Here is a 6,079-nt window from a genome sequence, read left to right on the forward strand (position 1 = left end):
TTCATTTCAAAGGGCATTGACGTCATCTTCATCATCATCATCATCATCTGTTATGTTTTCTTTTAGTACGGTACTCAGTAATCTTTTCATTTTGGGGAAACTTTCCTAATTCAAACCAGTTTCCAGGTAAATGAGGAGAAATAGTTTTCAGAAGATGTAAACTTTAAAGTCGCCTTTCATTTTTATCAAATCGCAGTCTTCTAAGCTTTTAAACATGATTATTTAGTGTTTCTTCTGGCGTCAAACTCATAGCTACACTAGGTAGGTTTTCAGAGGAATCTTGATGCTTACTTGACACGATATCAATCATTAACATATGAAATTCGTTTTTGATTTCAAGTTGAAAGTGATCAGCGGCGACATCCGAACTACCATACCGCATTTTTATCATTGATATCACTTCCAAGCACAAAGTATAACAGCTCCAAACTTTCGCCTAGGGCCACTGATTCACGAACGCCATAGAACTGTGTATTCATCTGGTTAAAAGATTAAAAAAAACGTTAACCCACCAAAACATACCAGATGCACATTTTGCCAAAAATGGAACTGTCCTGAAAACGTCATCAAAATGCACTATATTACGAGCTAACAATCAAACAAACAAACGCAGGCAAACATATAACAGTCTTAACAGAGGTGACTAGTGAAAAGTTAATAGATCCTAGCAGGATATGAACTTAAGTTGGCATGAAATACTCTGTGGGCGAATAGAGACTTCGGACGACCATTGTTATTGTTTGAGACTGTGGTGAAATATGAAACCCCGATACAAGCAGCAATTGCAGCCCTCTGTCCTACTTCCTTGCCTTTTCATCCCTATTTGTCTTTACAAAAAACTATACCCCCTGTGGACAACTTGGAACAAGCTCACAGATGTCACTAGGAAAATTTTGACTAATGGATGCGTTGAATGAGTGGTATTAGTCGTTTAGTGTGCCGGAGGGACCGGTGTCGATTTTTCTTATTGATCACAAGAAGAATATAGAAAGAGTAAATTGAACTCCCTTCATGACAATACCAAGGGGATCGATATATCACAAAAGCAGCTAAGGCTCCCTGGGCTCCGCGTTATCCAAAGAAACCAGGGCTGACGATATCAAAAACAATACAAACAGATAACTATCTAATGAACTTTATGATTGTGATAAAAGAGAGCATTGGTTTTGCCGTGATGACTGTTACATCATATCAAACTGGCAGTTAAAGAAGAAACTCTGTCTTCATCACGTCACTAACACAGTGATTATTTTCATGTTACAGTGACATGAATGATCAACACACTCATAAGGTATAATCGCGATACCATCGATCGATACTCTACCTTGTTCCCAGCACAGTTGAATAAGATAACATCAAGAGCATACATCTACTACTTTTTGCTCGTCTGCATGTGTTCATTACAGCTCGAGAGCTTGAGATACTTTGACGTAATCCCAGTGATCGAGACTGTCTTTTGTACAGTCCATGCAGAAAGGAATCAGGACAAATCAGTCTAGAAATAGGACTGATATTGTCACATCAATTGTTCGAGAGCTCGCAAGGGTACAGTGATCTGCCCATCGTCTTCACCTCGACTCTCTCTTCCCCGGACTCTATTGCGGTAAGGTCTTACTGCCGATTAAGCAGGCTATTTTATCTTGAGGTTTTGCTTCTATATTTATAGGAACGATTGTCTTTCTTGATAATTCACTGGAACGGGCCAAATGATTGCATCATGTCGTATATCAAGTATGATAATTAACATCATTTCTGAAAATCCAATCATAGATATTTCATTGTATACTGTTTCATACTTGTCCCTTCCCTTTGTTTTATATCATACTTCAGTGTTTATCTCGTTGCAAAGCCTGTTAAATTGTTACGAACATAGTTATGTAACATTCCCACGTTTATGAGTAAACATTTGACTGAACATGCAATATACTACTAGTATTATCCACTGTAGATGTGGTCGTTATTAAACAGTGGAAGTTTCAAAAAGAAAGAAATGATTGTTACAGGTTGAAAGAGATCCCTATATACGAGGTCATCATTTATCTTCGCAATATTTGGTCAGGATAGACACAGGAAAGTACAAAGATTAAAATCATGCAATACTAGTACTTCAGATTGCTAGTCAAAAATTCATAGGGATAAAAGATTAAACGCCTAAATTACACAGGAGCAAATAGGATGGAAATAATGCTGCCGAAACTTGAACTGGTGCAAGACGAATCATCGACCATGTTGCAGTGTCATGTTTATCACGGTTCAAGAGCGTGGTTTCTTTCAAGGCGCCAAACTTCAATAAACGTAGCAACAATAAATATTTGATAAATTTATTATTACCTCAACACTTACAGAAATTGACATGAAAATATAAATCTTAACTTATGACATTTTTTTTTCATTTTTAACTTTATCATATAAAGTGTAATGTTACAGTAAGTATAGGTTCCCCACTTACTGTTGTACGCGTATTCTTAGTAATATTTCACACTGAAGAACAGGGCAGAAAGACACAAAATCATTAAAATCAATTAATCAAATTTACGTAATAAACTTCTAACCTCGTTTTCTCTGTCTCTCTGTCTCTCTCTCTGTCTCTCTCTCTTTCCTCCAGGTTACTGTTGTGTTGTTGTTGTTTTAACTCTGGAAGATCTTAGGATCTTAGGAAGGTACCTCAATCATTCAACGCTTCGGCATGGTGTGTGGTTGCTCTTGAAAATAGCAATGTGTACGATATACGAGGTTTTCAAACAGGTCTACACCCCTACCAACGACCGTCTCTGCGGGGATCCTGTACCCAAGTTAGATCTGGCCGACTGGCAAAGTGTTTCTCAGTCACCCAGCGACACACCACTTGACGTCGACGAATTCGACGATGATGAATCATGCCCTTCCCCTCCTCGGGTTGTCTCAGAAGAGCCTCCCTGTCGTAGAGGCAGCAAAAATAACGAGTCCGCCCTTCCACGTGTAGACGATGCCTTGGTAGATAATGATTTGGGATCAGAACTTTCAGTCGACTCCCCATTGGCAAAGGTCGAGCTCGAAAACCTTTGTCCCAGTCGCAACTGCAGCGCAAATATTAGACGGACTTTTTCGGCGTCCACATGGCCAAGCAGCAAACCTTTTGACAAACACATGTTTGAAATCAGACGAGCCATAGGTCGTAGAACCTTGTCAAATGGAATTGGATTTAACTTGCCCGCCAGTCAGAGTAAAATATCCATCCAAACTCACTTCAGACCAGAAATGTATGGCTTGTACACATCTCAATTCCGAATGGAGCATGATCTTTGGAAACAGAGTCGAGGTGGGAAATCTCCACGATATTTGGTTCAGGTACCGAAGCTCCCACCTCCTGCTTCTACGCGGTTCATCCCAGATATTAACCACAATCCTCCCCAACAATTCGGAATCGGTGATAAAACTTTGCGCGCCAAGTCGGCTTTCTCCACTGCCGATATTGACGGCGGTTTCGTGACTTTGCCCTCGGAAGGCGTACCGCAGCCTCGACTTCGACGCCAGACGCTGATGTCGTCTTCGAAAAGTGCATCGATAATCGACCTCCAGAAAAAAGCCATAGCGTTGTTCGAGAACAATTCGAAACAGACGGTGATTAATCTGTTCCGGAAGACTCAGAGTAGATGGCAAAGGGGAGCTGCAGATGATAACTTTGAGAGTAGAGATAGGAACAAAAGAAACAGAAGCACGAGTAAACGTGTAAGCATAGCTTGGTAAGGGTCTTTATTCATCTCAAGTAGGCCTATGCTGTTTCCTGTTTATTTGTCAGTGGACAAGACAAAGTTGCGCCGTGCGTCTGATAACATTTGACCACTTCGCCGCTTATTACAGGAGCAGAACTACAGGCATTTTAATGTGTCGTAAACAATGGATATTGGAAATAATGATAATAATAACAATAATAATGATGATAGTAATAATAATATTAACAATAATAATACAATAATGATAATAAAAATAAGGTCTCTTTTATCCAGGGTAGCCTCGTCAGTGTTGCTACTGTGCTACCAGAAGGCCCTGCATTTATCATTACCCTAACGTTGCAAGGTCCCCACTTATACACCTCGGTCGAGAGGGACATTGTGAGTAAAAACGTCTTGTCCAAGGACGTAAGCACCGGACTGGAATCGAACTCCGGTTCGGAGTCCGGAGTCTTATCCACTATATTACAGCGAACCCATGGGATATGATGAGGCGGCATCTTTCTTTTCAAAGGTGTCTTCTTAGAAGAAACAAAAAGTTTGTTTTTCGGATAAATGCAAAGAAATCGGAAGTTAGGCATGTTGTATTGAATGTCTTATGCTCCTTTGCTCGGGTTTTCGAAAAGGTCAAGATGATGGTAAATATGTCACTTCCAAACAAATTTGCTTATTAATTACGCAGTCTGTGAGGAGTCAAATGTGGGGGATAAGACAGGGAATAAACTATGTTCAAGTTTCAAATGATTAAGTTCATTAGAACGTGTCAAACGATATGACTACTTGGTCAAGTATTGGGTGATTCATCGCGATATAACAGAATTCCGATTTTTGAGATAACAGAGAAAGATAAAATGAAAGACATTAATAAAGGTATATTCATTATAACATCGTAGATTATTTAATGGATTATGCAAGACGATCTTTTTTTGGATGTTTTTTAGTCCTATCTTGTTATTTCTTTCAAATAATAGTATGAAATGTGAACATGTGGTATTAGATTTAATGAAAGAGATCACATCATCCAAATGGTATTAAATGAATTTGCATAACTGATCAAAATTTATAGAATACTGTCATGACTATAATTGAGAGAATGTAGAAAAGAAATAAGTCGAGCTCTAAGAGTTCACTTTTACTGTTTTACTTCGTTCTTTATCATAGCATGTTAGGGCTTATCGCACTTCCTTTTTATTGCTTATGTTTTCAAGATGAAAATTTGCACAGAACGGCATAGGAGTATAATGTCAACTTCATTCTCCACAATGGATACAATTTTTCAGAGTTCAGTTTCCTTAACAACATGCATAAAGTATAGGTTTCTATCAGGATTTTGAGTCTTTCGATGATAACAAAAGTACGCCAGCTGAAATAATCATTAGCCGCTTAGCGATGATCAATTTCGTGCAAAAACGAAAAAAAAAACCAACTTGCATTTCAATTAGAATTTGTCATCTTAGACCGCCGTCATTAATTTTTTTTTTTATTTTCCTTTCTAGAATTTGTTTGTTGAATGAAATCATTTATAATACCAGACGTACTGTTAATACAAAAAAGAGGAAAAATAAATGAAACATGCATTGCAAAACGCTTCGAAGAATAAAACCTGACGGACGAATAAAGATATTCGTCGGATCTGTATTTACAAGCATTATATACATACATATATATATATATATATATATATACACACACACATATATATATATATATATATATATATATATATATATATATATATATATACATATATATATATATTGTAGTTGCTCCGCGTATTGGCAGTACTAGAAATAGCAATAATAATGTCACAATAGAGGAATGCATTAAATGTCAATTGCCTTGATTTTAATTCAAAATCCAAATTTTCGGGGGCCTCCCCCTTCGTCAGGAATGACAGTGCGAGCGTGTGTGTGTGTGCGTGTGTGTGTGTGTGTGATTGCGTGTGTGTATGCGCACCATTTCATTTTAGCCCCGTTAGTCATCGGCAGCCAGTCAAATTCTGAAATTATATTACCTGACGTGGAGTCACTCCTTGTAATATACCGGTTCCGATCCTCGCAGCATTAGTCACATGTTTGCAATAATATGACCAATCAGTACTTATGTATAATAAACCATTAATGTCACATTATGTTATGTTACATGATATAATATGATTATATTTTATCTTTATGGCGCACTAGTCCTGTCAAGTCGTGGCTTTACTAAAAGATAGCAATAACATCTAAAAAAAGTTGCGAACAAGTAAATCCAAAATAATCACAGTCACAACAGAAAGAATTGTCAAATACAAAAACTGTATATAAACTATAAGATAAAGATAATATTTGGAAAAAAATATCATCTTGACCTTTCACACTCAAAAAAAA

Source organism: Diadema setosum, chromosome 18 (assembly GCF_964275005.1).
Source record: "Diadema setosum chromosome 18, eeDiaSeto1, whole genome shotgun sequence".
Taxonomy (NCBI): Eukaryota; Metazoa; Echinodermata; class Echinoidea; order Diadematoida; family Diadematidae; genus Diadema; species Diadema setosum.